Raw genomic sequence first — 11,362 nt, 5'->3', positions numbered from 1 at the left:
TTAAGCTCTCTTTTATAGATATCTGAAGATCTTGTTCTTCAATTCCAAGCAAGTCCAATACTGATGGTGTGTTATTTGTCATTAGCAAATGTGGTAAAATGGTAAGTTTTATGTACAAACTCTTTTTTTTTTTTCCTCTATTCTTGTCATTTAATAAAAAAATAGATACACATGTAGATAGTGTACATAAATTTTTTGAAGTCAGACTAAGTGTGGCAATTTAATTGTTCCAGTCCAAGTATGTCTTAGCTGAATTTGGGTACTGGAGTGTAAAACTTCATTTTCATTTTCTAAACATTTTCGTTGCATCTGCATCTTTCAACCTTTTTTTCTCTTTAATTGCTTCTATTAAAATATGCAAAAAATATAAAGGGAGAACTCTATAAATTCTTTTAAAAATAGCAGAATTGTAGTTGACAAAATTGGTACAGCTTTTAGGACACAACTCAACTAGGAAATATTTCCATTCTTTAGCATATAGAAACTTACATATGGTTTGCTATCACTGCTGCCCAGCACCAAAGCCAACATCTCAGTCTGTGCAAAGAAACAGGAGGACAGTCAGCAGGTGGGCTCGAAGCATGAAACAGAAGGAGGGAGAGGGAGTGAGTGGGGGAGAGACTGTGTGCATATGTCCAGAGGAGTTGAGTAGTTAGAGCATCAGTTAGTGAGATGAAGAACCAAGATTCATACTCTTCTTCTCTATGATCCACAAAATGTGCTTAAATTCAGCTCCACCAGATCCCCCACGGGCAAGTTACTTGGTTATTCTGTACTTTCCAAATTCCAAATGAATAAATAAAAGATATGTCTTGGAGCAGGAATATTCTGTTCATGTTAATTAACAGTATTCTATATGTTCTGCCTCTCTTTGTTCCTGTGCTAACTATATCAAGTGAACAGCAACAGTGGGACACCTGGAAAATTTCATCCTGAACTGACCCAGGGGATGGAAGATGTTGATTGAAGTTTGTGCTGTGAATGGGAGCAGAGTGTGTTTGCAGGATGTGTCTCATTCCTTGGGATCCCACTGAAGGAGCACACCTGATCTGAGTTAGGTGCCCAAATCCAGCGCCTCAGCCTCTATCTCCTGGGGCTTGTCTTCTCCTCTGAACAGCAATTGTGTCCAGTAAAGCAGCTCTCTCCTCTCCCACAAGTGCTCTCTGTTCCCACAGGTTCCTAAATCAGGAAAGGAGATGGTATTAGATGGCAATCATCTACAAGTAAGATGTTTCAGTGGCTAAGTTGAGGATTTATTCATAGGTTTTACTGAAATCAGGGGGAAATGCTCATCTAGATTCCTCTGTAAGTTAGCCCTTAGGAGTTTCAATAGGAAAGGAATGTCTGGGCATCATCTGTGTTATTAAAGTTTATTTTTGATGCCTCCATAGATTTTATAGTTTTGCAAAAACACATAGCAAACATGGAATTTATTACTCATGGTTCATCCAGGAAATGTGTCATAGTACAAGATGGACTGAACATAAAAGAGTATATGGCAATGGTCTGTAAAACTGTTAAATAGATCAATAAATAATTCCAGTGATAGCATATTGAATTGCAATAGTCAGTGAAAACCAACAGTTTCAAAATGCTGAATTTTGCTTTTGTAATGACTAAGTCTGTGTCACTTCACCATAAATACTCAACTTTAGCAATTATCATCAAGGTCTTATTTAACAAGTTTCTAATTTTTACAAATGTGTTTTACTGCAGTAGTGAACTGTTGATACAATACCTATTCTTTATCCCTTGATGATTTTAACCCATAAGTTGATTATATAAGTAAAAATGTCTGCAGGGATTTTTTTCAGTAAGTCTAAGGAATAGGATGGGGGAGTAAAGCAGTGTTTGTTGTACTCTGGGGATACAGAACTGAAGGTCCCCCAATGTTTAACTGACATCCAGAAAGCTGGCAGCATCCAGTCTTTAGGGAGAAGCTCAGCTCTCCTAGCTTGTCTGGGTAGCAGGATTTGTTCTAGGACCTTTGCTGTGTTACTTGGTGTTTACGTGGGGACATCTTCAATGCTGTAATGCTGAAACTTGTAGCACCACCCTTGCCACCCATCCATCTCAGTGATCTGAGACACCAGATGGAAGGAGGAGTCAGACACTGAATATACATTCTCAAAGGGACAGAAGACTTCCATACCTGACTGGGAATCACAGGCAGCTTTCCAGGGAACGGAGCCTGAAAAACTAAAGCATTTCATAGCACTGGTTTTAGAAGAAGTTAATTGAATATGTTAAAACCAGACCACTGTAAATTAATTTGTGTAACAAAAATACCGAATAAAATATGTAAAAAGCAGCATAATTTTATAAATGTAACAGAAAGAAGCCTAACACCAAAATTCTTTATAAAGAACATAAAATCCAGTAATAGCCAGCTAGTAAATTAGGCCTAAGTCTTGTCCAAGCTTTTTACTGTTAAGGTATGAAGAAGTGAGGACCTCTTTTCCCTGCAGGTGACGACCTTCAGCTGCAGAGGACTGCTGCTTTAAGGCGTGCAGATCTTTATTATCTAATCATTAACACCTTATTATACAAACATTAATACAGGCTGCATTGTTAAAAATAAGGCAAATGGATGTATTTCCAGGCAGACTAGATCTACGTGCATTGATGTGTATTCTGGGATTAGCTAAACCAGCCTGATTTAAATCTGTGGTCAGTCCTACCTGCACCAGTTCATTCCTTTTTGTCACCTTGATTTTTCTTTTTTTGTCAGCTCTTCTGACTTAACTTTAGCAAATACACTTACTTTTTAAAGCACTCTGTAAGAAAGTCTTACAAAATTTGCAAACAGCATTGCTGCATCTCCTCAGACATACTCCTTCTGCCTTATTCCTTATGCCAGGATCAATCTCTTTTTGTTTTTTAAGTTGATGTTTGTATAGCACCCAGTCTAACAGGGCTTTGGTTTCTCAGGTGCAGCTGCATGGAGCAGTAACCCAACAAGATATATGAAGCAGACAGGTATCATTTAAGGCCCGGACCAATGAAAAATGAAAACAGAAGCTGAGCAAAAGCAGAAAAAACACTTTTACCCTCGGAGGTAATCAGAATTAGCTATTAAACCATGCACCAGACAGGTGGCCAACAGGGACTGTACCCATCAGATGTGTTCATATTAGGCATGAAATATATCCTCATAGTGCCAAGAAGCTTACAGCTCTGGGTGGTACCTAAACAGGCACCAGATAAAGCTTCTGTCGGAAGGGGAGTGTTCACTGTGAGCCAAATGGACTTCCCACAGTGGGAAAATATTTCTAGGTAAAAGTTTATAGTGAAAAAAAATTTCATTATAACTTGTTAATTTGGACACAATGCTCAGCAAAGCTCCTCTGTTTCATGAGTCTGTTGTTAGGCTGGAAATTAAAGGGTACAATTATAGCCACCAAAAAAAAAAAAATAGATACAGGTATGTAATGCTTTCTTGTCTGTGACCCACTCAATAGCTTCCACAGATAAACAGCCTGGCACATGGCCTAAAATCTACACTCTCCTATTAGGACAAAATTGTCCAATGACAACCTTTTATAGCTTCCTTTCCTTTCACAAAAAGTAAATTGATTTGCCATGAAATTCCTCTTCATATCATGCTGTGTTATTCCTCATTCCTGCATTACATTGTCTTCTCTAGATAAATTACATACACTAAGTCTGTAAGGTATATGGAAATTCAGCATTTTTCTAGGTTTTCTAGGTTCTCATTCTGGTTTGTCCCATTCCCCACCACCCTTCCCAAGCCCCCAGACCTTCTTGAGCTTTACAATAACACTTTAATGGTTTTGTGATCTACTCAGCACGAACATTGTGGAATGAGTCTGGAAGCTGTAGTTCACTACCTATATTTTAATCCAAGTGGAGTAATTTAATACAAATATCGGGTTCAACTTCTAGATACATAAAGTATGTTGATGTTATCAATGAGTTACGAAAATCACTTCAATCCATAGGGAAATAATTATGTATGTGAAAAGTAGAAAATTCTAGAGGAACCATTTAATGTTGAGAAAAAAATATACCAGACCAATGGCTATTGCAACAACTTTTCATTATAACAGCAATAAATTTTCTGCATTCATGAGATATGCTGATAAGACAGAAAGTTTAGTAACTTATATTGCTGAAAGTTGCACAATCACCTGTAATCCCAATTGCTTCCAGTAAGTGTACTAAGTACCAACTGCTTCTGAATAAAAAGTCTGCGGAAAATTTAATTGTTACTTTTGTTTGCCTTGCACATTATTTAAACAAGAGTTTGCACATTCATGGCAGCAATTTCTGTCTCTGAAAGCAGTAATGATTAGGTCTCTGTAACAATAATAGGAGAAATACAGTTTTTTGTATTTTTAGATAAATGTTTCCATGTTATGAAGTATTAATGCCTAATTACATGTTTCAGCAAATAATCAAGTTTTGTTTCACAGTGCGAATATTTATACTATTTGATCTGTTTTCTTAGTTCATCCTAATTTTTGTATAGATATATGTATATATATCCTATGGTAGTCTGCACCAAGCAGCTCAAATTGGCATGAAAATATTACCTCACATGTACATTAAAATGATTTATAAAATGGAATCAGTAAAAGAACCCCAAGTGGACTATTTATCACTGAAAAAGATCAAGGTTTCTAACACTTTATTTAGTTCATTTACATATCCTGAGCCGGAACTTTAACTGAAACTCACTTTTCTTGCCTTCAGCAGAGCAGATCTAGCAGGGACGAATCATGAACCAAATCTTTGGTCTTGATTCTAATTTTGGTGCTAGCTGAAACCATGAGCTGCTTTTTCAGTTGTTCAGCTCCATGTTGAAGCTAGAGCAGACCTTTAGGGAAGTGGCCATTTCCCTGGAGAGTACAAGTTTCAGCTCTACTCTGGGCCGGTTGTAGAAACCTTAGCAAAGGTCTCACAGTTTAATAATGTCGTGATTCATATAAATATACATGATTACTGTAGATCTTAAAGAGGTCAAGGGCTTCTTTGGGTTGGGGGTTTTTTTTGTTTGGTTTTTTTTTGGTGGTTTTTTTTTGTGTGTGTTTGTTTTGTTGGGGGTTTTTGGTTTGGTTTTTTGTTTTGTTTTTTGTTTTGTTTTATGATTTGTTTTGTTTTGTTTGGAGGTTTCTTTTTTTTCTTTTTTTTCTTTGTTTTTCTCTGTAGCTACTTCTGCTACTGAAAGATCTTGTCTTTTTAAGGAATCTGGATTAGCAAATACTAATTCAGAACATGTTGAACTTCTCTACTCAAAAGTACCCATAGCTGTGTAAGACCATGTCATGTTATGCCACCCAACACCACACAGATATTTCTGAACTTGGGGGGGACATTTTGTGACATATTATTCTCACTTCTGGTCCTGGAGAAGGCTTGGACTGGCACTGCTTTGGGTGTTTGCACTGGAATTCACTGGGCTGCACAGAAATACTTGTAGCTTGGGGTGATCCAAGCCTGGATATAAGCCCAATCTGATCCCTCCAAGACATACAGTTTTCTCCATGGACCACATCCTAACTTTGGGGTTGCCTTCATGTTGCAGCCTGGGTGCTCACTCTTTGATGACCATCTGTGCAAGAGGACTCTGTATTACGCTGTACTCCAAAGGTCATTTTTTGCAGTGTTGGTAGCACAGAATGATTGGTTAGGAAATGCCGCAGGGCTAGTGTGGCAGTACAGGGCTAGTACAGGGCTACGTGAATAGATAGTTCATTAAGCATTGGTAGAAAAGTAATAATAATATATGTTCCTAATGAGAATTGGGTGATTTACCTTTAAAAGGACCTTGAGTTTCCTGCATTTTGTCTTTTGGTACTTGTTCTGCTTCATGCTATGTCGGCAGCATGTAAATTACTGATAAGATATAATAAACAATCTGAAGACCGAGAAGATCCAAAGGTCCCGTTCATCTCTTATTCCTGGCAAGGACTTTCTCCCCCATCCGGGGAGGACATGTTGGGGTCAAGAACCCGCACACAGGCCCAGGCATTGCCGGATGCGGTGTAGATCTCAGTGAGGTTGGTTCCAATACCTGAATTCAACCTACACCCCATCTGCGGTGGAATTTCTCTTCACCTGAGTGTGTGTTTTGTTTAGGCCTTGTTTTGCTCCTTTGTTTGCTTCTCTCCATATGAGTGTGTAAGGAGGGCTTAGGTAAGGAAAGGAACAAGTGCCTAGTCCAATCCTGCATGCTGTTTGGATATGTCTCTTGAAGTGACACTGCTCGTTCCCATAGGATGCCCCAGATAAGTCAGCAGTGCTCTGCTGTCAGTGGCATTAAAAAGTTACACCTCGCTGCTGCAGCAAGGGCTCTTGTCCTCCCTCACAGATGAGACAGGCAGTGCAAAGGGCTCAATTCACCATTAATGGGTTGCAAACTTTGCCTTCTTTTTTGTGCTCTTTTAGAGTTTGTAAGTTATTGCTCACGTACACAAATGCTCTCTTCTGCTTTGGGAATTTTAAGCAGCTTTAACTTCTACCAGTAGATAAGTTTTAACTTGACCCGTTCTGCTCAGCCAAAACTGCACCAGTTTGGCCAAGCTGCTGGTTTTATTTGCTTTTAGGCACATTTGCACAGTTTGTTAATATGCTATGAAAAGCCTAAATATCAAATTACACTATCTTCACATTTCACTTATGCACTCTTTAACTTCCTACAAATAAAATGCTCTGCATCTTATAGTCCAAGCTACCTTTGTGCATGGCCTCTGTATTTTCTGTTTATTTAGGAACAAGATTGAGGAATATCAGACCATTACAAATGCTGGTTTTGAAATATACTCTTGGTATAATTTTTGGATTATTCCTTTTTATCACATCTTAACTTTGAATATCAGAAATCCTTCTCCCGTGGATAAGAGTAGTTATTGCCAACCTAATTTAAAATGGACTTTAAAATTTCAATCGTTTGAGCTCTTTAGATTTGATTGTGTATGGCTTGTAGGATTATAGCTTCTTAGTTTTAATGTCTATTTTTGAATGCTGGTTTGGGGTCAATGGTTAGAAACTCTCAGTATCATTTTTAGTTCTGAAATATCCTTTTGATTTACATGTCTGAAGTGACAAAACCTCTTATTGTTATCATTTTTGAAAAATTGCCAATATACAGCCAAATCTTTCACTGCTTGCTGCACAGAACTGGTTCTTGCCTCCGTGTACTGTAGAATTCATTATTGTAATGCCTTGTTTACTTACATTTCTTTCTTGTGATAATAGGCTTTTCAGCCTTCAGCATTCAAGGCCTTTGTCTGCAGAGGAAAAGAAAAATCAGGCAAAACATCAGGCTCTTTCATCAAGCTTTTCAAATCTCATTTCAAAAGTTAGCTGTTAACCATTTCAGCATCACAATAGAGAAACAAAAACCTTCACAATAAAAGATCCAGAATCAGAAATACCTCTGCAGGGAAACAGTTTTTGTTCCCAAAGCTGTTTTGATGCAAAGCATATCTTCCAAGATGCATATCCCCCTTTCAGTGGTAAGGGCTGCCTACCTTCACACGCCTTCTCCAGTGTATTGCTTTCGATAAAGTCAGAAAATGATGTGGTAGCATCCTTCCTATTGTCATTCTGTTCATGGTAGTAAATCCAGCGAAGTGCCATATTTAACCACTGGTCTCTACTTCCCTAAACGCACAACGCCAAGGCTAATGTGTTTCAAGAAGCTGTTGAATAATTTCCAAACAATTATACTTATTTTTAAACCCAAAATATTATCTGAAAAAAAATTACTGACATTATCAATCATGTTTTATGCAAAATGTTTTTTTCCACTTTTTAAAATAGCAAGTATTCACAAAATGTTATTTTTTAGCTGTAAACGTATTTTGTGTGACTATTAAAGAATAAACTGGGCTTTCTTTACCATCAACAAACCTGTAAACCTGACAGTGCATGTAAACTTAATAAGTAGGGTTTTGTTTTTCATGTAATTTAAAAAAGTTTTGTTTGATTGTTTGTTTGTTTGTGTTTTTTTAATTCTAACTTCACTGCTGTTATAGTTCCTCAGGCTTTCCTGTTTTAATACCATCTTCATGATGCCTTTAAGCTTGTGGTACCTTGCTGCTTTGATGTCATTGATATCTGGCTCAGAAGAATGTTTTAGAAACTTGTTTTTAATTTCAGTGAACACAAATAAGTGATTTCAAAGGAGTAGGCAAAGGGCAAACTTGTCTTTCTCACGTTGGACCCCCATCACATTTCCCCAGAAAGGATCTGCTCATCAATTGAACATTGCTCATTCTGGGCCCTGGACATGGTGGTGGTTCAATGGGAAGGAACAAGAGAAATGTGTCATCAGGTGTTTGAAGATTACATAGGAAAAATTAAAGTTCATCAGTCTCCTGACCGCTCAGTGCTTGGCTTTGCACCCATGAGCTCTTCAGGCCCATCTCCATCATCATCGGTGATTTATTTGGCCACTCCTATTGTGAGATTTTTGTGATTTAGTCAAATATAAAGTAGCTGGTCTGAAACGTTCTGTGCTTCCTTTCTGTCCCATGTGATACTTTTTGGAGATCTTGGGAATCAGTAGTCAGATGGCTTTTCCAGAGTTAGGGCTCCCTTTCCAGAGTTAAAACACTGCTTTTTAAGAAAGTCTCTAACATGCTCATAATTATAGCAGAAATTGAAATCTGGCCAAGGGGGTTGGTTTGGCGTCAATGACATTCCTTTTTTTCAAGCTCGTGAAAATTCATCTGTGTTTTCTTCTTGCCCTGTTGTGACTCATCAGAGTTTTGTGACCAATTGTCAGTAGATTTCACCTACACTGTGCAGACTCCATCTTCTTACAGCTCCTGTCTGCCACTTAGACTGTTCTGTGCCTGAGCCATCCCCCAGCATAACCAAAATATTTTATGGGCTGCTCAGACTTCCCAGCAAGGCTGCAGCTCTGTTGAAAGTGATAATACTGACACTGTCCATACCAGCGAGGTGTTGCTTCTCAAAGACTCTTGTTCTACAGCAACTGTGCATCTTCCAGTAGATTGATGAGGACTTTCAACTCTGAACCTCTTGAATTTATGGTTAGCTTGGGGTTCGTTTACCTGGTGCTTCAGCTCTGGCTAGACACTTCTAAAATACCCAAGCTCTACATATGAATACCTACCCTTCCCCATACAACACAGTCCACCTGGAAATATGTCACAGGCCCCATAAGCATAGTGGGAGAGTAGTTTTCCTTTTTCTATTCCTGATGTAGTATTTACTGGTGGCTAAACACCATTAGCTGAATTTCAAGCTTAAAAAAGCAAAAGCATATTTAATATGGAATTTGAGTGTTTTAATAAATTGCGCACATTTGAAAATAGAACATATTTCTATTTTACTGTAAAAAATAAACAACCCTTTGTGAGTTACGGTAAGGATTCATGAAAATAAACATACCCTATGCTTTCTAAACATCTTATCAATGAATAATAAACTTTATTTCAGGAGTCTTGTAATAATATAAAGAGTTGAATCTGTCTGGAAATGTATTCTTTAATGAGTGCATGCTGCAAGCACATCCATCTGTAAAGCTGAACTTTAGCATTCAGGTAATAACTGTTCTGTCAGTTTGGCATCTATCTTATGGTCAGCAGTATAGCAGTAAAATAATTAAGAAATATTAAGTGTCTTAAGATCCTCCATTTGAAATGATGCATTAGAAACAGTGTTTTTAAGTTATTTTTCATTTCAGTGTTGGCAGATAAGTTTCTTTTCCTTTAAGGCTTCTGGAGCTTGGTGAAGTCCCTACATTCTGTGCATTCCTGTGGGTTTTGAATTGCATTTAATGGGTGAACATATGAACATGTAAAAATGCTTTACCCCCTGCCATAAATTATTCATACCAATAGGCCACTCCTGCTGCTTCTGCACAGCCTGTGGAAGTTGGACACATGGACAGACTGATATTTCTAAGAGCTTTAGCATGAATCATGTTGGAGAGGTGTTAAGAAAGCCAGCAATTCCCTAAAGATGGAGTGTATGTGCTTTCTTCTTGGAGCATGTGCTCATAAGAAACTGTCGACTTATTCCCCAAGTAGAATGCATTTAAAAAAAAATCCTCTCTGTACATTAAGTAAAACACTTCAGCCATCATTAGCAGGTCTAAAAGAGAGCAAGAGCATTAAAGATAATACTTGCAAACAAATTAGATATGATCCTGAGCCTGCAACAAGCAGCTTTCAGAAGGCATTAAGGCAGGATGGAGACTGCAGGCTGTAAAACACCAAATTCTTCTGATGAAGAGAAAGGGAGAGAGGGAGAATGAATATGTGAAGTAAAGGCAGGAAAGTTCATTGGTGTGAGGATACTGCATCCCCATAGTCCAGAGCAGCTTCAGCAGGCTGGCTGGGGCAGTATCCTGGAAAATTAAAGCAGAAGTCTACATATACAGCTGGTAGTTTTCTGGTTATATATGAAAGTCTTGACTATGGGTTTTTTTCCCCCGTTTAATTTTGTGATGTCAGCAGATCCCCATTCAGCAGACAGCAACCCTCATGGATGGGATTTGCACACATCCACAAGTACCTTGCTGAATTAGGGCTAATGGCACTGACGATATCAGTATGTGAAACCACAGAATAGGGGTGCAATTGACTCGTAAACCAAAATTCAGAAAGCCGGTATTAAAACCTGCAAAATTAGTTAATATTTTGTCTTGGCACCCTCAAGCAATGGAAGGCAGATATATGAGATTTTAAGCAAGGACTCTAAAGAGGTTTTTAATTGCGCTTTTTTTTTAACTTTTATATTTTTTGTCCTTGATTCTTTTCTACTCATGTTTTTAAAACTAAAAACAGTGTTATTTAAAATAATTTTCTCTTACACCAGAAGATATGAAGCTCTATGGCATAAAACCAAAATCATTATTTCTCCCATTAGGAATTACTTCTTCATGAAAAAACAATATGTTAAACTTAAAAGAAAAAAGATACAGTTCTTCAAATCTTCAGCCAGAACGAGAGGAAAAAGCCTTGGAAGTGCATATCCACTGCACAGGTAGAACAATCTAAAGTATGAGGTCAATGTACTTGTGCAATATCTAAGGATTACTGTAGGATTCTGGATGTTTCCTTTTCTTAGTTCCATGATTGCTCATCTTAAAATAAAACAGATTGAAATTGATTGGATTTCCTTACATTTATGTAATTAATATATCCTCATTAGAAATCAATTAGCTCTGATAATTCCCATTGGTGCCATGGTTGATAAACTAAATGCCAATCAGTGTAATAAAAACAGTGAAATATAATTTCTTGTTGTTCCAAGTGATGATCAACTAATCAGCAGTAAATTTAATCAGAACACATTAACATCAATCAGTCATATTAGTGCTTGCAAACTATAGTAACCAGCTATGTCTGACAAGTTATGG

General features: G+C 37.6%; 1 long non-coding RNA gene across 1 annotated transcript; it reads right to left on the bottom strand.

The window, feature by feature from the left end:
* Nucleotides 1–305: 305 nt before the first annotated feature.
* LOC120409983 lies at nt 306–7,738 on the bottom strand. Its single transcript, XR_005601881.1, has 3 exons — nt 7,201–7,738; nt 2,153–2,199; nt 306–1,179 (listed from the first exon to the last, which is right to left on the bottom strand). It is a non-coding gene; the product is annotated as an uncharacterized LOC120409983 (long non-coding RNA).
* Nucleotides 7,739–11,362: the final 3,624 nt, after the last annotated feature.

Source organism: Corvus cornix, chromosome 4 (genome assembly GCF_000738735.6).
Source record: "Corvus cornix cornix isolate S_Up_H32 chromosome 4, ASM73873v5, whole genome shotgun sequence".
In the NCBI taxonomy this organism is placed as follows: Eukaryota; Metazoa; Chordata; class Aves; order Passeriformes; family Corvidae; genus Corvus; species Corvus cornix.
Note: the sequence above shows the minus strand (reverse complement) of the source record. Positions and strands in the feature narration are given on the sequence as shown.